The 25,300-nt window shown below is 38.8% G+C and overlaps 1 long non-coding RNA gene across 1 annotated transcript; it reads right to left on the bottom strand.

The window, feature by feature from the left end:
• Window positions 1–8,489: 8,489 nt before the first annotated feature.
• Window positions 8,490–12,484, bottom strand: LOC121373838. Its single transcript, XR_005958145.1, has 2 exons — window positions 12,205–12,484; window positions 8,490–11,336 (listed from the first exon to the last, which is right to left on the bottom strand). It is a non-coding gene; the product is annotated as an uncharacterized LOC121373838 (long non-coding RNA).
• Between the last annotated feature and the right edge of the window lie 12,816 nt (window positions 12,485–25,300).

The raw sequence follows: 25,300 nt of genomic DNA on the forward strand, positions 1-25,300 counted from the left end.
AAGGTGAAAGGTCTGCTTTACTGAGAAGTAAAGGTGAAAGGTCTGCTTTACTGAGAAGTAAAGAAGAAAGGTCTGCTTTACTGTGAAGTAAAGAAGAAAGGTCTGCTTTACTGTGAAGTAAAGGTGAAAGGTCTGCTTTACTGTGAAGTAAAGGTGAAAGGTCTGCTTTAATGTGAACTTGTGAAGTAAAAGAGAAAGGTCAGCTTTACTGTGAAGTAAAGAAGAAAGGTCTGCTTTAATGTGAAGTAAAGGTGAAAGGTCAGCTTTACTGTGAAGTAAAGGTGAAAGATTTGCTTTAATGTGAAGTAAAGAAGAAAGGTCAGCTTTACTGTGAAGTAAAGAAGAAAGGTCTTCTTTAATGTGAAGTAAAGGTGAAAGGTCAGCTTTACTGTGAAGTAAACGTGAAAGGTCTGCTTTACTGTGAAGTAAAGGTGAAAGGTCTGCTTTATTGTGAAGTAAAGGTGAAAGGTCTGCTTTACTGTGAAGTAAAGAAGAAAGTTCTGCTTTACTGTGAAGTAAAGGTGAAAGGTCTGCTTTACTGTGAAGTAAAGGTGAAAGGTCTGCTTTACTGTGTAGTAAAGAAGAAAGGTCTGCTTTACTGTGAAGTAAAGATGAAAGGTCTGCTTTACTGTGAAGTAAAGAAGAAAGGTCAGTTTTACTGTGAAGTAAAGGTGAAAGGTCTGCTTTACTGTGAAGTAAAGAAGAAAGGTCAGTTTTACTGTGAAGTAAAGATGAAAGGTCTGCTTTACTGTGAAGTAAAGAAGAAAGGTCAGTTTTACTGTGAAGTAAAGGTGAAAGGTCTGCTTTACTGTGAAGTAAACGTGAAAGGTCTGCTTTACTGTGAAGTAAAGGTGAAAGATCAGCTTTACTGTGAAGTAAAGGTGAAAGGTCTGCTTTACTGTGAAGTAAAGGTGAAAGGTCTGCTTTACTGTGAAGTAAAGGTGAAAGGTCTGCTTTACTGTGAAGTAAAGAAGAAAGGTCTGCTTTACTGTGAAGTAAAGGTGAAAGGTCTGCTTTACTGTGAAGTAAAGGCGAAAGGTCTTTTTTACTTTGAAGTAAAGGTGAAAGGTCAGCTTTACTGTGAAGTAAAGATGAAAGGTCAGCTTTACTGTGAAGTAAAGGTGAAAGGTCTGCTTTACTGTGAAGTAAAGATGAAAGGTCTGCTTTACTGTGAAGTAAATATGAAAGGTCTGCTTTACTGTGAAGTAAAGAAGAAAGGTCAGCTTTAATGTGAAGTAAAGAAGAAAGGTCTGCTTTACTGTGAAGTAAAGGTGAAAGGTCTGCTTTACTGTGGAGTAAAGGTGAAAGGTCAGCTTTAATGTGAAGTAAAGAAGAAAGTTCTGCTTTACTGTGAAGTAAAGATGAAAGGTCAGCTTTACTGCGAAGTAAAGGTGAAAGGTCTGCTTTACTGTGAAGTAAAGAAGAAAGGTCTGCTTTACTGTGAAGTAAAGGTGAAAGGTCAGCTTTACCCAACATACCCCACCCCATAACATTTGTGATCTGCTCCTCAACATCACAGATTCAAGTTATTTCGTGTTCATACCTAGGTGGGGTTAGTAATAGTGTACCATCCCCACATACCCCACCCCATATCATTTGTGTACAGTCCCTCATCATCCCAAATTTTTTTTTTTTTTAGATCTCACTACACAAATGTCATCTGCCATTGAAACCCATGTTAAATTGCCCAAATTCAACTAAAGATTGCCAATAGAACGGGTTCACGTTGGCACCAACAACATACACCATTGGGAACATACATTATATAAGCATTTATTTTCACTTCAAAAATGAGAAAATTTCTGTCTCAGATTTTTGCTATATGACCGCATCTGGTTGTGTACTGGTCCGAACAGGTAGTTCATTAACCGATTCACTCCGGCTGTCTCTTGCGCTATACACCCATGTCCCAAAAGGTCGATGCACAATATTACAAAATAACATGGGCTAAAATACAGCCAGAAGGCTTACCATTAAACATACATATTGTTTTAATTCTTCTCCAATTCCTAGAAGTGAATATGTGAACCACAATTAGGAACTATAGTGAACCTTGATGAATGAACTCTCACCCTGAAGTGAACTGTGTAGTGAGACCTTAGTGAACATTCATAGCTGGGTGGAGTTACCAAGTGTAACATACCCACTTACTCCACCCCATTACATCTGTGCACAGTCCCTCACCATCCCAGATTCACTTTCTTTAGTGAACATTCATAGCTAGGTGGGGTTACTAACAGTGTAACATCCCCACTTACCCCACCCCAGGGCTCGAACTTAACGGCGGCAACGACGGCAATTGCCGTCGGTGACATATAAACTGCCGTCGGTTGGGAGCGTCATCGGATAAAAATTACTGCCGTCGGTAAAGCTCCTCACCGACGGCAAAATGTATAAAGGTGTATAACTTTATCTGCCAATATTTAACACAGACGTTTGGGTCCTTGTTGGAGTTAATGGGCGTTTAGTTAGTGCCACGCGATGGGACTATATTTAGTCATGCGGGTACCCTGTGTTGTTGTATAATATACGTTCTCATTGCATTTTGCCTCCTCGTTTTCGGGTTATGCCGTCCCTTTCACGTTTGGTGGCCCCATTTGTTTTTCTGCGCCCCTCTTATTTGTCGGCATCCTGTTATATTTTACAAGACCCAGCTCCGCTATTTGAAAATGCACACTTTTGTTTTCACACTGAAAAACATCGATAGTCTGCACACTGGACATCAAAGGAAACAAACCGCGTTATGTAGGCCTACGGCATTTACCGTAAAGTAATTTAACACTATTTTTAACAGCCTCTGTTGTATTCCTTACCAGTATCCATTTATAAGTTTGATACACACAATAACAGCTATATTTATTTTATGAAAAAAAACCCGACTTATTTGGCGCCAAATTTGTCACGTGATCAGAACGGTCATTCTGTCTTTTGTGTCCACTAACTATCGTTTGATATTTTACCCTCAATTGCAGATTTAATTTGTCGTAACTGATGCTTTTCACTTTCTGCCATTTGTTTATTCAGCAATTCCTTATAAAATATTAGAAACGTTTAATTAAAAAAAAAAAAAAATGTTTTCTTCTTTTTTTGGGGGGTGGGGTGGGGGCGGGGAGAGGTGGGATATCACCGCTTATAAAAACAGAAGTGGTAGTGTTCATTATTGAAATCATTTATCTTGGGTGCCAAATAGTATATATACTGCCTTTACAAAAACGAAACTACTTTTTTTCAGCTGGCAATATCAATGCGATCGATTCACTCGATGAAGATTGGAAATAAAAAGAACAGCAAAATGTTATCCCTTGAATGTCAGGCCGACACTGTTTTAACTGAACTACGTTTTAAAGTGCACAAAAATAAGGCAGCTTGTACATTTGTACCAACTTTTCAGTACCAGATACAGAGGGGCAAAATAAGGGATAGGTATTTCCACAAAGTCGACCAACATACAACGATATACGTTAACCAAAAGTGCCTCTTTTTTTTTGCTTTTTAGGTTTTTTTTTTTTTTTTTTGCGTTTTTTTAATTTTTTAAAATGTTTTGAAATGATGGGGTGTGGTGAGGGACGGGCGATCATCCTCATTTAATTTTCACCCAGAGAGAACACTGTATACAATTTAATGTCATCCATAGAACAATTTTCATGTCATATTCACTGAAAACTTGGGCAACTTGTCTCAGAAACACCAGGTTCCGTTAAATTTTAATGTCAGCTTATGCTAGTAGTCCATGATTCCATTTATAATAAAGTCTTGTTTATTGAAGTTTATTGACATAAACTGAAGAAATTTGACTACATGTACATACTGAAAAATAACCTTTCAGTCAAGTTTAATTGCTGTAAAAGTCAGTTTAAAACAATTTGCCGTCGGCATACTCATAATTGCCGTCGGTGGGCCCTTTCACCGACGGCAATTTTTTTTTTTTTATTGCCGTGGGTGATAAATTCTTAAATTCGAGCCCTGTGAATGCGTCGTTAAATAAAATATTTCTTTCCTTCCTTCATTTAGCTGTGGGCTTAATCTGACCACCTCTACTACCAGCGGTTGTTAGTTAGTGCCGTGGGTCAGACCAGCTTTATTAGCGGCACAGGACGAGGATGCCAGGTGGGTGCAGAGAACTACAAAGAAAGAAAGAAAGAAGTGTTTTATTTAACGACGCACTCAACACATTTTATTTACGGTTATATGGCGTCAGACATATGGTTAAGGACCACACAGATTTTGAGAGGAAACCCGCTGTCGCCACTACATGGGCTACTCTTCCGATTGGCAGCAAGGGATCTTTTATTTGCGCTTCCCACAGGCAGGATAGCACAAACCATGGCCTTTGTTGAACCAGTTATGGATCACTGGTCGGTGCAAGTGGTTTACACCTACCCATTGAGCCTTGCGGAGCACTCACTGAGGGTTTGGAGTCGGTATCTGGATTAAAAATCCCATGCCTCGACAGGGATCCGAACCCAGTACCTACCAGCCTGTAGACCGATGGCCTGCCACGACGCCACCGAGGCCGCTAGAACTACAAAGAGACTGCACCCTTGGAGGAAGTTGAGACAGGTAGGCGATTGTGTGTACAGCTAAGAAAACCAGAGTCGGAGGAAACTGACAGAAACAGATTGAAATCGTGGGAGAAATTGGAATTTGTTTTTAAATATTAAGATATGATAGGCAGATGGTGGTAGATTAGAAAGATGATTAAATGTGTGAGCTAGCTTTGACGGGATTTGAACCCCTGTCGTCAGATTACTTTGTTGGTGTTGGTTGGGTGTTTTTGTTTGTTCATTATATTTGTTTGTTTGTTTGTTTGTTTTATTTATCGTGTGATAGGAGTTTGGTAAGTGTAGGGCCTAATAGTGTACCATCTCTGTACTGGTGTGGTCTGGTAAAACCCGTTTATCTACAAATACCCTGAGACGCGGTGGGTCACGTTCACACTGACGGTTATCGGCAATTTAAAATCACGTGAGAGAAGAATGATAGCGACCTGATGTGTGATTATAAATATACACGTCACCGATACGAGTAGAAAATAAGGCTGTGTTATGTGAAAAATAGTGTATGATATTTTAATAAAATAATACTAATATGTAATAAGAACATATATTTGGAAGTGGGGTGTGGGATGGAGGTGGATGGGACACCGCTAATGTAACTCTGAATAATATGAATTGATACAAATCACAATTTGAAAGACGGATTAATATATTTGACCCTCCGTCTCCCCCCGCACACACCCTTCCCCAACAAACGGCGCAGATAGACACACACACACACACACACACACAGAGAGAGAGAGAGAGGAGAGAGAGAGAGAGAGAGAGAGAGGCAGAGGGAAAGAGAGAGAGAGAGAGGAAAAGAGAAAACGATAGAGAGACAGACAGACAGAGAACACGCCTCCGCCACTCAAGTTACTCATTTCAATAAGCAACAAGGGATCTTTTATATGCACTTTCTCATAGACAGGAAAATACCATGGTATTTAATGTACCAGTCGGGGGCGTTGATTTGGTGTGAGACAATATCGAGTCCACTGAGGACGATCGATCCTGCATCCCTTCACACCTGACGCGAGCGCTCTCCCACTGAGCTACATTCCGCCCCCCCCCCCCCCCCCCCCCCCCGCCTACGGTTCGGGGAGTTTAATTTGATATTCCAATTCGTAGGAATACGTCTGCTCCTCCCCCCCCCCCCCCCCCCCGTCTCTCCATTTCACCAGTTTCTGCATAAATCGTAGTTGTTCGTCAAAAATTGATTTTAATTTGAAATATACTTGTATAAAATAAATCTTTTTATAAGTTAGAGTCATGCCATTCCCGATTTTTTCCCCGTTTCTTTTTTCGTGTTGGACTTCCCAGTTCTTCGAGAATAGATATATTGATCTGAATGCGGACCGACCTGATGCAATATCTGTTTATTATTTAGTACGGGAGCATAACTAAGATGTATTGTTCGGTCGTAGAGAGCAGGCGAAGAAACGAGAGGGGAAACTATTTAGATGAGATTTGCGGTTTGACGTCTGGTTTATAACTAGTTTTAAATATAAGTGTACTCTACAGGGGCGGATCTAGGCTTTTTGACGGGAGGGGTAGGTCTCAGCCAGCACATTTATTAAATGTGTTATCACTAGGGTATTCGGGAGGTGGGGGTTTTGTGTCGTGCACCCCCTCCAATCATGTTTTTTACCTTTTATATTTGGCTGTTGCCCCGTAAAGCTTATAAAACGCTCATAGACAGTGTTAGTGGCCCGCTCAATGTGGATCCCCCCCACCCCTACCAATATAGAATGCTGGATAAGCCAGTACACCATGGGTCACTGCACCCCTGACATTGTGACAATAGGTTTAAGATATGGGTTGCAGGTCAAGCTGATGGATTCGTCACAACCTGTACGGTGGTAGAACACGCTAGCCGTACTTTTACCTCTAGTTATAGAGTAGGACAAAAAAACACCACATCCGAGGTGTGGTTCAGGGGTAGAGTGCTCGTCACAACCTTTACGGTGGTAGGACTCGCTAGCCGTACTTTTACCTCTAGTTATAGAGTAGGACAAAAAAACACCACATCCGAGGTGTGGTTCAGGGGTAGAGTGCTCGCCTCACGTACACGAAATCTGCTAAAGTAGGTCTAATGTTGTTCAGAAAGATAAAGTTTGTTTTGTTTAACGACACCACTAGAGCACATTGATTTATTAATCATTGGATGTCAAATATTTGCTAATATTAACATATAGTCAGACAGGAAACCCGCTACAAATTTTCCATTTTTAGCAAGGGATTTTTATATGCACTATTCTACAGACAGGATAGCACATACCGCAGCCTTTGATATACCAGTCGTGGAGCACCGGCAGGAACAAGAAATAGCCCAATGAGCCCACAGACTTGGATCGATCGCATCAAGCGATTGCCTTACACCTGGGTTACGACGTGTAATAGACTTAGGTGTAGCTGGGCGGAGTGTAGCAGGTGGGGTGAAGAGGAGCCAGGTGAAGAGGGGCGGAATTGGGTGGGTTGAAGAAAGGTGGGTTAACAGGGCAGAAGTGGGGCGGGTTGAAGAAGGGTGGGTGAACAGGGGAGTAGTGGGGCGGGTTGAAGAAGGGTGGGTGAACAGGGGAGTGGGGTATAGCTCAGGGAAGAGCACTCGTGTAAGTAGCAATGGGTAGCAGGATCGACTGTCGTTGGTAGATTGGTGGTTTCCCATTCCAACCAGTAGCCCGAGCCTGGTACATCAATGACGGTGGTACGGCCCTGCTTAGTTTGTCTCAACAATTGAAAAGGGCCTTATCGAAGTTTAGATGTAATAATTTTGGATTAGCAGTAGATACTGGTAAAATTAATAATACAGGGTATGAGCACACAGATGGTGCACTTTTAGTGGGAATAACAACGAGCGTTTTGTACTGAAGTGTGAAGTTTTATTCTTGTGTGTAAAAGGTACACTGACTTTAAAAATATGTTTTTTCCTTTCTGTTATTAATAAACATTCATATGTACCATGAGGAAGAGAGAGAGGGGGGGGGGGGGGGGGAGAGAGAGAGAGAGAGAGGGGGAGGGAGCGAGGGAGAGAGGAGGGAGGGAGAGAGAAAGAGATACAGTTTTTATATATATATGTATGGGGTTTTTTCTTTTCTTTTTTCTTGTTTTTTTTCTTTCTTTCTTTTTACTTCTTCTTCTTCTTCCAAAATTTTACAGTTCCTTCTAAAAATAAATAATTCTTAACGGCACCACTAGAACACAGTGATTAATTGATCATCGTGTAATAAAGGTCAAATTTGTGTAGCTGTAAGCCAGTTTCGAGCCCTGTATTTAATATATACTGTATCAAATGGAAACATGTCAACGCGGTCCAGCCATTCCAGGAAAAGTGTTACAATTAAAACTGACTAACTGTGAAAAAATTCACTCAATGGGATAGGTAAGAAAGCACTATTTTCAGTAAGGACTATCAATGTAGAACCCAATTCTTGAAAATTACACACCTAATAGTCATAGTTTACGAAATACCTTGTTTTGACTATGACATATACCTTATCACGTTACGGACGTTAATAAAAAGTAAATAACAATGCCATTTTTATTCAAATAAAGTTATGAAAATATTGAAGTTGGATTTCCCTTTACTGGATGCCATACTTTTAAGAAACCATAAACTCTGTATGGTATATTTATCCATGTTTTAATAGAAACGAGATAGGATACATTATGTTTTCATTTGTATAAACTGTAATATTTTACTTCTCTTTCGTTTTGAAAATAAGAAATAATGGGTCCTTTCAAACAACAAAGCATATTTGTTCGCTGATTTCAGTGTGTGATGTGTGATGTGTCATGTGGATTGTTATAACATGAATTTGTCTTTACCAAAATATTTATACAATCCATTTTAAGTGAAACACATTTCGTTACGGACGTTAAAGAAAAGTTCATTTTATTACGGACGTCAGTAACATTATATAATAAATAAAAACCTACAACATGAAACCGGTATCATAGTAATGCAGACACAAATTATATATTGTTCTACATTTTATTTCAAAACAAACAATATGCATTGTGTATAATGGGCTGTTACGTATGTTATCGTCGAAATGTATTATTCCGTTTACTTGTGTAACCAGTAACTTGTCAAAACAGTACATACGTGTATTCCAATAAATAGTAATTGCAAACATTTTAAAACAAATGTAACAAACAGATTTAACAAAGAACCTGATTAAATAGTTAACATTGTCATTGTAGATAATAAACAAATCATCATTTTCTTTTTAGGTCTGTCTACAAGCTAAATAAACGACCAATCCTCTCAATCTCCTGCATTTCGAGTTTAAAACATCTCTTAGTTTTCCCCGAGTGCACTGGGTGGTTGTTCCAGCTGTAGCAGGATTTTATCATTGGCTACCCATATCTGGTCTGTAATTGGAGGCCATTTAAAAAGGTTTTCGTACTTCCCACATCTTGTCATGAATTCTGTTAAACACGTGGAGTCATTTTCGTCAGTTTCAGTTATTACTCCAATGTACCATCTTCCATCGTAAACAGCAGCAACCCATTGATCAACTGTATGTGTTATAGCTTCTTCGACAACCGACGCATTTGACTGTTCATCAGCTGTATGTGTTATGGTCTCTTCGACAACTGACGTATTTGATTGTTTGTCTTTTTCTTTTGAGTCCTGGATTGATGCTTTTGTCTGTTTTGTCTTTAACTGATGAACTGTCCATCCCTCACAAGGTGTAGAGGTTGGGTCTCTAATGCACGACTGACAATTGCAAGAGAGCTCTCGAACGCACAGCGATGTGTTTGATACAGGTACCACTGCATGTAGCTTCAGTGTACCATGAATTACCATTGGCGTGAGCCTCTTCTCCACAGCTTTTGCTGCTGCGTCATATTCATCCTGTGAGTAAAGGATGTATTTCACCTTGCTTCCGTTTTCCTTATTTGACAGACCTCATACATAAAAATCTTGGGCTCCTTGAATGCTACATTTTCCTTGCTTTACTGCCATATCTGCTGATCGTTTCACACTGCCACCCAACCCGTCACATGGCCCTTTGCCATGACCAGATTCCAAATAATTCCATCTTGCTTCCAATCCGAACTCAAGAAAATGGTATTGTAGGATCTGGAAAATAAATTTGTTTCTATACTGACTTGTTGGTGAATCTGTTAGATAATGTACAGTTGCGATTTGCGGGTACTCTTTCTTCAGAATAGGTAATAATTTTCTTAGAACAGCATACACTGCTGTCGAGTTATGGTGCATCAGATCTGAAAGTGCAACAAAGCTTTGCAATTTCTTGCTATGGTCATCTGGAAAGTAAACTACAATAGTATGTAGCGTGACCATCGTGCTGTTCCAGTATGCTGACTGAATTTCCTCTACTGACGAACAAAGAAAATTCTCCGCAAAATCCATCCATACAAGTACATGTCCTGCTTGAAGATTCATTCCTATCGTTTCATCTCTGCATACTGTATTTGTACACGTTTTACGTGCTGTCTAAATGTTGATAATTCTGACATAAATGTTTCTTTGAATTTCGTTTTTGGTACTGTTTCTTCTATCTCTTTCCATCTCAGCTTTTCTCCATCTTTTACTTTCTTCCAATTTATAAACTTGACGGATTCTGAACATTTCGCATCAGTTTCACACGCGATATGTTCGTCATCATATGCCTTGATGAATACATCTGGGTTTTTTGAAGACTGAATCCCAGATTGCCTCAAACTCCGTAATTTCAGAGCATGTTCTGGTGACGAGGGCACAGACATGTTCTTCTTGCTGAAAAGTTAGCATGTAGTATATATGTTGGTTTCATTTGGTAAAAAACAGACTTTGATATTTTTACATCCGGATTTTCCAATTGGAATTTGGCATGAATGTTGTGTAGATAGTCTGTCAAAAGCCGCTTCTGATTTGCAACCCCACGAGTACGTTTAACATCCCTTTTTCCAGGCAGAAGAACGCTGTTGTCTTCACGCTCCAAAAATGCAGTTACAGTCTCCAGCAGCTGTACTTTTATTGTTCTCCGTGTACGTTTTGGCAACAAATATTTCATGCTTTTTCGTCTGCTTATTCCAACGGCCTTACTAAATGTTGACAAACATCTGTACTTCTTTACCACTGCGCACGCAATATTATAAGTCTTTCTGTTCTTTGTCAGGTTCGCCTTGATATCTGCTATTATTGTATTAGACATAAGCAACCGACTTCTTACTAATTTGTATCCCTTTGGATCTAATCCAGATTTTCTCATTTGGAATTTTGTTCTTCTGTGTGGTGTCAGGGTGTTTTCTTCAACTGATGAACAATCCGCTAAAAACGATTTGTCACTTGTACACCTTTCATTTCTGCGGATTCTTTCAAGTTTCTTCTGTAAACGTTTCTTGTCTCTATTCAAACATTTTATTTTCACCCTAAGGTCTTCATTTTCTCTGTAAGATCTACGTAAAGCTCGTTTGTATGTCTTTCTTAATCCAGCAGACACACTGTTCTTTAATATCGGCATTTTTACTATTAGTTTACCAGTTATGTCCTGTGTTGAAATTTTGCTTCTAGTACATGAACTAGGGTATTTACTGCCACTATCTAAATTATGTTCCATGACATTCTTCTGGTTGTTTTCCTTTTCTTTTTCATTTATGTAATATTTTTTAACCCGTATATTTGTTTCTTTTCTTGTTTCTTCAAAGCAGCCAAACTCAGTTGTGCAACGGTTACATAGCGGTTTCTGCGTCTCTGTCTTTCTCTTTCGTAAAATATGTTTCTGTTTTCAAATATTTGTTTTTCTCTCTCCATCTTTTCTGACGTTCAGCGTTCGACAATGGCATCTGTAATATAAAACATGTATATTTTTCGCAATACGCGTATATGCATCATTGTTTCAATCACACAGACTAAAAATAAATATTGAAATTATTTGTTGAACATTTTAGCCCATAATATTAAATTATTTTATTAACGTTTTTTATATGCACTTTCCTCATAAACAGGACAGTACATACCATGGCCTTTGACATAGCAGTGGTGGTGCACTGGTTGGAATGGGAAAAAGTCCAATGATAGAAATCCACTGAAGAGGTTCGATCCTGCGAACGTGGCACCTCAAGCAAGCGCTCAACCGACTGAGCTAGATCCCGCCCCACTTAGTTCATAGGAATATATACAATCCAGACTGGTCTAAAGGCCACCTATAATATATATATATATATATATATATATATATATATATATATATATATATATATATATAACAGCCACCTGCCCATAACAGCCGCAATATTAATCCGCCCAATGCTTTTCCTTCTTTATTTTATCTGTATACATTGTATAGCAACCACCTTTCCATGACAACCAATCTTGCCGGTTCCTTTAAATGGCCATTATATACTGGTTCGACTGTATATGGATATGTATATTTTTTTTCTAGATCAGAATATGTGCTAGTAATTATTCTGTACTTTTAAAATAAAGTCGTATTATAATTAATAGCCTATTAAATTATTTATCACTAACAACATGGAGAAGTAAAATATTAACGTCCGTAACGAACCAATGTCATCAAACACCAATTAAACAACAACAATTCACCACCGTGCATAAAAGATTATTAAATCGTTCAAAGTTTGGAAAAGAAAATATATATATATATATTTCATAAAACATTTTAGTAAACAAACTGAAAATCAATGTACTTACGATTTCTTGAAGGTAATATATCACATGGTATCTCACACACTCGCCCAAACTATACTTTCAAATTGTCGTCTGCTCGAGTTGATATTACAACGGTGTCGACCCATTTGGTTGTGGCATAATAAAAGTTCCGATTTCGAAGCAGGGTACGTTAGAAAGTTTTCGTTACGGACGTTAGTTGTTATGGACGTTAATAAGTTCACATATAATCATGTTTATTTTACAATATATTTTGTTTCTTGAATATCTTATTATTTTCCAAAATACAATTTAGTCTGTTACTTTAAATGTAGGTAAATAATTCATAAAATAATGCACCGTTTGAAGATAGTGCACGTTATGGACGTTAATGTTTTATATGCGACAGAGATGTTTTACTCGGGTAACGGACTCTTAATTTCTACTATTTTGTCTAGATGACCCAAGTCTTTGGGTTTTTTTAAAAATACAATGCATCGTGAGGTGAAATAGACAGATGTGATGTTTCAATTAATATGACGTTCAGATACTTTGCCGTGTCACTTTATTGTTACGGACGTTAATGCAATTTTGGCGACAATAAACATGGCGCCCGTACATATGTAAAATACAGACTTAATGAAAAGATTCATTCATTTTGTGACAAACAGTATTCATCGTAAAAATATTTAGCAACTGCGGGCTTTGTCACAAATGCATATTACTTTTATTTTGATCATAATGCTAGAATATAAATAAGCGACATGGCAAAAGTGGCATTTTTAGACACTTAACCCGTAAGCCATTTAGTTTTATGTGAATCGATCAAACTTAACATGGAGTGTTTATTGAAACGAAGTCGGTATCTTATAAAAAATACAACAACTGAGTTATTTATTCTAATTCCTCTTATTGTTAATTGCTGGCGACACCTTTTTACGGTAATTGCAACACTTTTCCTGGAATGGCTGGGTCGACGAAAGGAGGACGATGTGCATTTATCAGTGTGACAAGAGTTATGGCCCCTGTTCCTTCTGAAATAATATTTGAAAAACATGGTGTGTTATACTGTCAGTTTGCTTGTCGGCGTTAATGCCCCTTCTGAATTTGCAAACAGCAGCGTACTATTTACACCCACCGGCCTCGGTGGTGTCGTGGTTAAGCCATCAGACTAAAGGCTGGTAGATACAGGATTCGCAGCCCGGTACCGGCTCCAACCCAGAGCGAGTTCTTATGGGCTCAGCGGGGTAGGTGAAAGGCCACTACAGCATCTTCTCTCTCAATAACCACTAACCAACTAACAACTAACCCACTGTCATGCACAGACAGCCTAAATAGCTGAGCTGTGTGTCCAGGGCAGCGTGATTTAACATTAAGTGGATATAAGCATGAAAATAAGTTGAAATTAAATGAAATACATCCACCCATCTTTCTCTCACTCCTGTTATTAGTGTATTATTTACACACACCCCATCTTTCTCTCACTCCTGTTATTAGTGTACTATTTACACACGCCCCATCTTTCACTATCTCCTCCTGTCATTACTGTACTATTTACACACACCCCATCTTTCACTCTCTCCTGTTATTACTGTACTATTTACACATACCCCATCTTTCACTCTCTCCTGTCATTACTGTACTATTTACACATACACACCATCTTTCACTCTCTCCTGTCATTACTGTACTATTTACACACACCCCATCTTTCTCTCTCACCTGTCATTACTGTACTATTTACACACCCCATCTTTCACTCTCTCCTGTCATTACTGTACTATTTACACATACACACCATCTTTCACTCTCTCCTGTTATTACTGTACTATTTACACACACACCATCTTTCACTCTCTCCTGTTATTACTGTACTATTTACACATACACACCATCTTTCACTCTCTCCTGTTATTACTGTACTATTTACACACGCCCCATCTTTCACTCTCTCCTGTTATTACTGTACTATTTACACACGCCCCATCTTTCACTCTCTCCTGTTATTAATGTACTATTTACACACGCCCCATCTTTCACTCTCTCCTGTTATTACTGTACTATTTACACATACCCCATCTTTCACTCTCTCCTGTTATTACTGTACTATTTACACACGCCCCATCTTTCACTCTCTCCTGTTATTAATGTACTATTTACACACGCCCCATCTTTCACTCTCTCCTGTTATTACTGTACTATTTACACACCCCATCTTTCACTCTCTCCTGTTATTACTGTACTATTTACACACGCCCCATCTTTCACTCTCTCCTGTCATTACTGTACTATTTACACACGCCCCATCTTTCACTCTCTCCTGTCATTACTGTACTATTTACACACACCCCATCTTTCACTCTCTCCTGTCATTACTGTACTATTTACACACACCCCATCTTTCACTCTCTCCTGTTATTACTGTACTATTTACACACACCCCATCTTTCACTCTCTCCTGTTATTACTGTACTATTTACACACACCCCATCTTTCACTCTCTCCTGTCATTACTGTACTATTTACACACACCCCATCTTTCACTCTCTCCTGTTATTACTGTACTATTTACACACACCCCATCTTTCACTCTCTCCTGTTATTACTGTACTATTTACACACACCCCATCTTTCACTCTCTCCTGTCATTACTGTACTATTTACACACACCCCATCTTTCACTCTCTCCTGTCATTACTGTACTATTTACACACACCCCATCTTTCTCTCTCACCTGTCATTACTGTACTATTTACACACACCCCATCTTTCACCCTCTCCTGTTATTACTGTACTATTTACACACGCCCCATCTTTCACCCTCTCCTGTCATTACTGTACTATTTACACACGCCCCATCTTTCACTCTCTCCTGTCATTACTGTACTATTTACACACGCCCCATCTTTCACTCTCTCCTGTTATTACTGTACTATTTACACACACCCCATCTTTCACTCTCTCCTGTTATTACTGTACTATTTACACACACCCCATCTTTCTCTCTCACCTGTTATTACTGTACTATTTACACACACCCCATCTTTCACTCTCTCCTGTTATTACTGTACTATTTACACACCCCATCTTTCACTCTCTCCTGTCATTACTGTACTATTTACACACACACACCATCTTTCACTCTCTCCTGTCATTACTGTACTATTTACACACACCCCATCTTTCACTCTCTCCTGTTATTACTGTACTATTTACACACCCCATCTTTCACTCTCTCCTGTCATTACTGTACTATTTACACACGCCCCATCTTTCACTCTCTCCTGTCATTACTGTACTATTTACACACACCCCATCTTTCACTCTCTCCTGTTATTACTGTACTATTTACACACCCCATCTTTCACTCTCTCCTGTCATTACTGTACTATTTACACACACCCCATCTTTCACTCTCTCCTGTCATTACTGTACTATTTACACACACACACCATCTTTCACTCTCTCCTGTCATTACTGTACTATTTACACACCCCATCTTTCACTCTCTCCTGTCATTACTGTACTATTTACACACCCCATCTTTCACTCTCTCCTGTCATTACTGTACTATTTACACACCCCATCTTTCACTCTCTCCTGTCATTACTGTACTATTTACACACACCCCATCTTTCACTCTCTCCTGTCATTACTGTACTATTTACACACACACACCATCTTTCACTCTCTCCTGTCATTACTGTACTATTTACACACCCCATCTTTCACTCTCTCCTGTCATTACTGTACTATTTACACACGCCCCATCTTTCACTCTCTCCTGTCATTACTGTACTATTTACACACACACACCATCTTTCACTCTCTCCTGTCATTACTGTACTATTTACACACACCCCATCTTTCACTCTCTCCTGTTATTACTGTACTATTTACACACCCCATCTTTCACTCTCTCCTGTTATTACTGTACTATTTACACACACACACCATCTTTCACTCTCTCCTTTTATTACTGTACTATTTACACACACCCCATCTTTCACTCTCTCCTGTTATTACTGTACTATTTACACACGCCCCATCTTTCACTCTCTCCTGTCATTACTGTACTATTTACACACACCCCATCTTTCTCTCTCTCCTGTTATTACTGTACTATTTACACGCCCCCCATCTTTCACTCTCTCCTGTTATTACTGTACTATTTACACACACCCCATCTTTCTCTCTCTCCTGTTATTACTGTACTATTTACACACACCCCATCTTTCACTCTCTCCTGTTATTACTGTACTATTTACACACCCCCATCTTTCTCTCTCTCCTGTTATTACTGTACTATTTACACACGCCCCATCTTTCACTCTCTCCTGTTATTACTGTACTATTTACACACACCCCATCTTTCTCTCTCTCCTGTTATTACTGTACTATTTACACGCCCCATCTTTCACTCTCTCCTGTCATTACTGTACTATTTACACACACACACCATCTTTCACTCTCTCCTGTTATTACTGTACTATTTACACACACCCCATCTTTCACTCTCTCCTTTTATTACTGTACTATTTACACACACCCCATCTTTCACTCTCTCCTGTCATTACTGTACTATTTACACACGCCCCATCTTTCACTCTCTCCTGTTATTACTGTACTATTTACACACACCCCATCTTTCACTCTCTCCTGTTATTACTGTACTATTTACACACACCCCATCTTTCACTCTCTCCTGTCATTACTGTACTATTTACACACCCCATCTTTCACTCTCTCCTGTTATTACTGTACTATTTACACACCCCATCTTTCACTCTCTCCTGTTATTACTGTACTATTTACACACACCCCATCTTTCACTCTCTCCTGTCATTACTGTACTATTTACACACACCCCATCTTTCACTCTCTCCTGTCATTTACTGTACTATTTACACACATCCACTCATTACTTTCACACGCCCCATCTCTCTCTCCTGTCATTACTGTACTATTTACACACACCCCCATCTTTCACTCTCTCCTGTCATTACTGTACTATTTACACACACCCCATCTTTCACTCTCTCCTGTTATTACTGTACTATTTACACACACCCCATCTTTCACTCTCTCCTGTCATTACTGTACTATTTACACACACCCCATCTTTCACTCTCTCCTGTTATTACTGTACTATTTACACACCCCACTTTCACTCTCTCCTGTCCTGTACTATTTACACACACCCATCTTTCACTCTCTCCTGTTATTACTGTACTATTTACACACACCCCATCTTTCACTCTCTCCTGTCATTACTGTACTATTTACACACACCCCATCTTTCACTCTCTCCTGTTATTACTGTACTATTTACACACACCCCATCTTTCACTCTCTCCTGTCATTACTGTACTATTTACACACACCCCATCTTTCACTCTCTCCTGTTATTACTGTACTATTTACACACACCCCATCTTTCACTCTCTCCTGTTATTACTGTACTATTTACACACACCCCATCTTTCACTCTCTCCTGTTATTACACTATTTACACACACCCCATCTTTCCTCTCTCCTGTTATTACTGTACTATTTACACACATTTACACCCATCTTTCACTCTCTCCTGTTATTACTGTACTATTTACACACACCCCATCTTTCACTCTCTCCTGTTATTACTGTACTATTTACACACACCCCATCTTTCACTCTCTCCTGTTATTACTGTACTATTTACACACACACCCCATCTTTCACTCTCTCCTGTTATTACTGTACTATTTACACACACCCCATCTTTCACTCTCTCCTGTTATTACTGTACTATTTACACACACCCCATCTTTCACTCTCTCCTGTTATTACTGTACTATTTACACACATCCCATCTTTCACTCTCTCCTGTTATTACTGTACTATTTACACACACCCCATCTTTCACTCTCTCCTGTTATTACTGTACTATTTACACACACCCCATCTTTCACTCTCTCCTGTTATTACTGTACTATTTACACACACCCCATCTTTCACTCTCTCCTGTTATTACTGTACTATTTACACACACCCCATCTTTCACTCTCTCCTGTTATTACTGTACTATTTACACACACCCCATCTTTCACTCTCTCCTGTTATTACTGTACTATTTACACACACCCCATCTTTCACTCTCTCCTGTTATTACTGTACTATTTACACACACCCCATCTTTCACTCTCTCCTGTTATTACTGTACTATTTACACACACCCCATCTTTCACTCTCTCCTGTTATTACTGTACTATTTACACACACCCCATCTTTCACTCTCTCCTGTTATTACTGTACTATTTACACACACCCCATCTTTCACTCTCTCCTGTTATTACTGTACTATTTACACACACCCCATCTTTCACTCTCTCCTGTTATTACTGTACTATTTACACACACCCCATCTTTCACTCTCTCCTGTTATTACTGTACTATTTACACACACCCCATCTTTCACTCTCTCCTGTTATTACTGTACTATTTACACACACCCCATCTTTCTCTCTCTCCTGTTATTACTGTACTATTTACACACACCCCATCTTTCACTCTCTCCTGTTATTACTGTACTATTTACACACATCCCATCTTTCACCCTCTCCTGTCATTACTGTACTATTTACACACCCCATCTTTCACTCTCTCCTGTTATTACTGTACTATTTACACACACCCCATCTTTCACTCTCTCCTGTCATTACTGTACTATTTACACACACCCATCTTTCACCCTCCTGTCATCTTGACACACATCCCATCTTTCTCTCCCTGTCCTGTCATTACTGTACTATTTACACACACCCCATCTTTCACTCTCTCCTGTTATTACTGTACTATTTACACACACCCCATCTTTCACTCTCTCCTGTTATTACTGTACTATTTACACACACCCCATCTTTCACTCTCTCCTGTTATTACTGTACTATTTACACACACCCCATCTTTCACTCTCTCCTGTTATTACTGTACTATTTACACACACCCCATCTTTCACTCTCTCCTGTTATTACTGTACTATTTACACACACCCCATCTTTCCCTCTCTCCTGTTATTACTGTACTATTTACACACACCCCATCTTTCACTCTCTCCTGTTATTACTGTACTATTTACACACACCCCATCTTTCACTCTCTCCTGTTATTACTGTACTATTTACACACACCCCATCTTTCACTCTCTCCTGTTATTACTGTACTATTTACACACACCCCATCTTTCACTCTCTCCTGTTATTACTGTACTATTTACACACACCCCATCTTTCACTCTCTCCTGTTATTACTGTACTATTTACACACACCCCATCTTTCACTCTCTCCTGTTATTACTGTACTATTTACACACACCCCATCTTTCACTCTCTCCTGTTATTACTGTACTATTTACACACACCCCATCTTTCACTCTCTCCTGTTATTACTGTACTATTTACACACACCCCATCTTTCACTCTCTCCTGTTATTACTGTACTATTTACACACACCCCATCTTTCACTCTCTCCTGTTATTACTGTACTATTTACACACACCCCATCTTTCACTCTCTCCTGTTATTACTGTACTATTTACACACACCCCATCTTTCACTCTCTCCTGTTATTACTGTACTATTTACACACACCCCATCTTTCACTGTTATTACTGTACTATTTACACACACCCCATCTTTCACTCTCTCCTGTCATTACTGTACTATTTACACACACCCCATCTTTCACTCTCTCCTGTTATTACTGTACTATTTACACACACCCCATCTTTCACTCTCTCCTGTTATTACTGTACTATTTACACACACCCCATCTTTCACTCTCTCCTGTTATTACTGTACTATTTACACACACCCCATCTTTCTCTTTCTCCTGTTATTACTGTACTATTTACACACACCCCATCTTTCACTCTCTCCTTTTATTAGCGTACTATTCAGATAGATTTCATTTCATTTCAACTTATATTTGTGCTTATATCCAATTAAGGTTCAAGCACGCTGTCCTGGTCATACACTTCAGCTATCTGGGCTGTCTGTCCAGGACAGTGGGTTAGTTGTTAGTTGGTTATTGGTCAGTGAGAGAGAGAGAGAGAGAGAGAGAGAGAGAGAGAGAGAGAGAGAGAGAGAGAGAGAGAGAGAGAGAGAGAGAGATACAGTTTATATATGTATATATCTAAACATTTCTTCTTAAAAAATGTTTCAGTTCTTTCTAATATTATTTGTATGTTTTCTTAACGACACCACTAGAACACAGTGATTAATTAATCATCGTGTAATAAAGGTCAAATTTGTGTAGCTGTAAGCCAGTTTCGATCCCTGTATATAATACATACTGTATCAAATGGAAACATGTCAACGCGGTCGACGAAATGAGGACGATGTGCATTTTATCAGTGTGACAAGAGTTATGGCCCCTGTTCCTTCTGAAATAATATTTGAAAAACTAGGTGTGTTATACCGTCGGTTTGCTTGTCAGCGTTAACACCCCTTCTGAATTTGCCAACAGCAACGTACTATTTACACCCACCGGCCTTGGTGGCGCAATGGTTAAGCCATCGGACTACAGGCTGGTAGACACAAGATTCGCAACCCAGTACCGGCTCCAACCCAGAGCGAGATCTTATGGGCTCAGTGGGTAGGTGAAAGGCCACTACAGCATCTTCTCTCTCAATAAGCATTAACCAACTAACAACTAACCCACTGTCATGTACAGACAGCCTAAATTGCTGAGCTGTGTGCCCAGGATAGCGTGATTGAACATTAAGTGGATATAAGCACGAAAATAAGTTGAAATTAAATGAAATACATCCACCCATCTTTCTCTCTCTCCTGTTATTACTGTACTATTTACACACACCCCATCTTTCTCTCTCTCCTGTTATTAGTGTACTATTTACACACACCCCATCTTTCAATCTCTCCTGTTATTACTGTACTATTTACACACACACACCATCTTTCACTCTCTCCTGTTATTACTGTACTATTTACACACACCCCATCTTTCACTCTCTCCTGTTATTACTGTACTATTTACACACCCCATCTTTCAATCTCTCCTGTTATTACTGTACTATTTACACACACCCCATCTTTCTCTTTCTCCTGTTATTAGTGTACTATTTACACACACCCCATCTTTCACTCTCTCCTGTTATTACTGTACTATTTACACACACCCCATCTTTCACTCTCTCCTGTTATTACTGTACTATTTACACACGCCCCATCTTTCACTCTCTCCTGTTATTACTGTACTATTTACACACACCCCATCTTTCACTCTCTCCTGTTATTACTGTACTATTTACACACACCCCATCTTTCACTCTCTCCTGTTATTACTGTACTATTTACACACACCCCATCTTTCACTCTCTCCTGTTATTACTGTACTATTTACACACACCCCATCTTTCACTCTCTCCTGTTATTACTGTACTATTTACACACACCCCATCTTTCACTCTCTCCTGTTATTACTGTACTATTTACACACATCCCATCTTTCACTCTCTCATGTTATTACTGTACTATTTACACACACCCCATCTTTCACTCTCTCCTGTTATTACTGTACTATTTACACATACCCCATCTTTCTCTTTCTCCTGTTATTAGTGTACTATTTACACACCCACACATCCCATCTTTCACTCTCTCCTGTTATTACTGTACTATTTACACACACCCCATCTTTCACTCTCTCCTGTTATTACTGTACTATTTACACACATCCCATCTTTCACTCTCTCATGTTATTACTGTACTATTTACACACACCCCATCTTTCACTCTCTCCTGTTATTACTGTACTATTTACACACACCCCATCTTTCACTCTCTCCTGTTATTACTGTACTATTTACCCCCCCCCCATCTTTCACTATCTCCTGTTATTAGCGTACTATTTACACACACCCCATCTTTCACTCTCTCCTGTTATTACTGTACTATTTACACACACCCCATCTTTCACTCTCTCCTGTCATTACTGTACTATTTACACACCCCATCTTTCACTCTCTCCTGTTATTACTGTACTATTTACACACACCCCATCTTTCACTCTCTCCTGTTATTACTGTACTATTTACACACACCCCATCTTTCACTCTCTCCTGTCATTACTGTACTATTTACCCCCCCCCCCCCCCATCTTTCACTATCTCCTGTTATTAGCGTACTATTTACACACACCCCATCTTTCACTCTCTCCTGTTATTACTGTACTATTTACACACACCCCATCTTTCACTCTCTCCTGTCATTACTGTACTATTTACACACACCCCATCTTTCTCTCTCTCCTGTTATTACTGTACTATTTACACACACCCCATCTTTCACTCTCTCCTGTTATTACTGTACTATTTACACACACCCCATCTTTCACTCTCTCCTGTCATTACTGTACTATTTACACACCCCATCTTTCACTATCTCCTGTTATTACTGTACTATTTACACACACCCCATCTTTCACTCTCTCCTGTTATTACTGTACTATTTACACACACCCCATCTTTCACTCTCTCCTGTTATTACTGTACTATTTACACACACCCCATCTTTCACCCTCTCCTGTTATTACTGTACTATTTATTAGCGTACTATTCAGATAGATTTAATTTAATTTCAACTTATATTTGTGCTTATATCCAATTAAGGTTCAAGCACGCTGTCCTGGTCATACACTTCAGCTATCTGGGCTGTCTGTCCAGGACAGTGGGTTAGTTATTAGTTGGTTATTGGTCAGTGAGAGAGAGAGAGAGAGAGAGAGAGAGAGAGAGAGAGAGAGAGAGAGAGAGAGAGAGAGAGAGAGAGAGAGAGAGAGAGAGGGTGTAGTGGCGTTACACCCTTACACCTACCCACTGAGCGCTTAAGAACTCACTCTGGTTTGGAGGCGGTACCGGGCTGCGAACCCTATACCTACCAGCTTGTAGTCCGATGGTTTAACCACTGCGCTCACCGAGGCCGGTTGGCTCAATAATTATATTCCTGCGTAGCCATACTGTATTTATGGAGAAACATCTTCGCCCTGGTTTCTAATCCGCTGCAAAAACATTCAAATCCCATATTAAGACAGGTGAATATCAAACGTTACCATGAACACATGTTCAACTGGCTTCTGATACATTGGAAGAACAATCTGATTCAGTGCTCGACCTTAGCGGTAGTCCGGAGTGTTTTGGATGTTTTTTGGTTAAAACATGCAGTTAAACGAATACTATGTGACCAGTACTTACAAAAATGGAATAGTGATAAATTTTGACTCATCAAAAGGTATTAACTACAGAATGTTCAAGCATGAATTTAAATTAGAAAATTATTTGTTGAAACTCTCAACCAAAAAAGCTAGAATTCTTTGTAAATTTAGAACTGGTAATGTCAGACTTCCTACTGAAACCGGTAGATGGTTTAATATTGAGAGAGAAAACAGAATATCTCACTTGTGCAACACTGATGTTGGTGATGAGTTTCACTATATTTTTAAATGTACGTCGTTATCTACTGAGCGAAATGTGTATATACCTAGTTACTATACCAATAGAGCAAGTGCAATTACCTTTTACCAGCTATTTTCTACTAAACTAAAAAAAATCACTTTTGTGTAAACTATGTAAATATTTGCAAACTGTCATTGAGAATAAAAGTCTTGTCTTGTTTTGAGTGTTTTGACTACCGATTTCTCACTCGGACTACCAATTGTCTAAACCCGGTAGTCCGCCAGGCTAACAAATGTTTTGACAGTCACTCCACAATCAACAAGACGTTTAAGTCATCTGTGTCATCGGTGTCTGAAATTCCACCCTTTCACGTGCGCGCGCTTTTACTGCCACGAGTTGCTGAAACTGTTAATTGCTCCCCTAGTCTGACCAACAGTTGGCGGTTGCGCAATATGATTCAGTGAAACAAAGGAATATATTTGCCAGTGATATGATTGTTTTAACATAGCGGACTAATACAAATAATTTGAAGTAAATCAATGGCCAGATATACAGGGTTCGTACGGGTCATAGAATTTCCATTTGGTTATCTATTCGTAGTCATTTATGACAATCAACAACACGGCCCGTTGTTTTGACGCCTACTTATAACCCGATAGATGATCTACTGTAGGGTAATTAACCTTTGCAATTATCCTGTACAAGAAAACAATGAACAGATTAAGAGAGTGTGACATTAAAAGTAGGTTTTCTTTCTTTAATTTTAATTAGAAGAACGCGTTTATTTCGAATCCGCTGCAAAAATATTCAAGTGACATATTAAGACTGGTTAAAATTAAAGGGACATTCCTGAGTTTGCTGCATTGTAAGATTTTTCCGACTGATAAAATATTTCTACAATTAAACTTGTATATTAAATATATTTTCTGGTTTAGAATATTAATGTCTGTATATTCAATCTGTTTCTGGTCGTTTTAATATTTGTAAGAAGCCCAAACTGGATTTTGTCTTCAAATAATTTCGTACATACGAAAAAATTATATTTTTGAAAATAAAATGAAATATAACCTAGTACAAATATTAGAACGATCAGAAACACGTTTAATATACAGCCACTGATATTTCATAAACAAAAATATATTTGATATGTAATTACAATCGTTAAAACAACTTTGTTAGTCGATAACATCTTAAAAAGTGCAGCAAACTCAGGAATGTCCCTTTAAAAGTTATTGTGAACGCATTTTGAATTGGCGTCTAATCCATTGGGAAAACAAATCAATCGTAAGGTAATTAACCGTAATAATTATCTTTAAAGGCATACTGTCACTGATTTAAGGACCTTATTTCTCGAAAAGTGGTTAATAAATAAAAATTACATCAATGTTTAGAAACCAAATCTGGCTATTGAATCACCTTAACTAAATCGTGATGGAATGAAATCCATGTCAATCCCCTTGGCAATATTAATTTTAAATTATGGACCATTTGCATAATTCATTTTTTTTTTTTTTTTTTTTTTTTTACAGAATATCATTAATAAGTGGAGTATGATGGTTACGTAGATTGTTACGGTTACGTGGATTGTTGAATAAAGTACATTTAGGGATAAATCAAATACATATGTTTCACGTAATCCTTTGTTAGACCATTTAATAGGTCAATGGTCTGTGACAATATGCCTTTAACAC

This window comes from Gigantopelta aegis, chromosome 5 (genome assembly GCF_016097555.1).
Source record: "Gigantopelta aegis isolate Gae_Host chromosome 5, Gae_host_genome, whole genome shotgun sequence".
Taxonomy (NCBI): domain Eukaryota; kingdom Metazoa; phylum Mollusca; class Gastropoda; order Neomphalida; family Peltospiridae; genus Gigantopelta; species Gigantopelta aegis.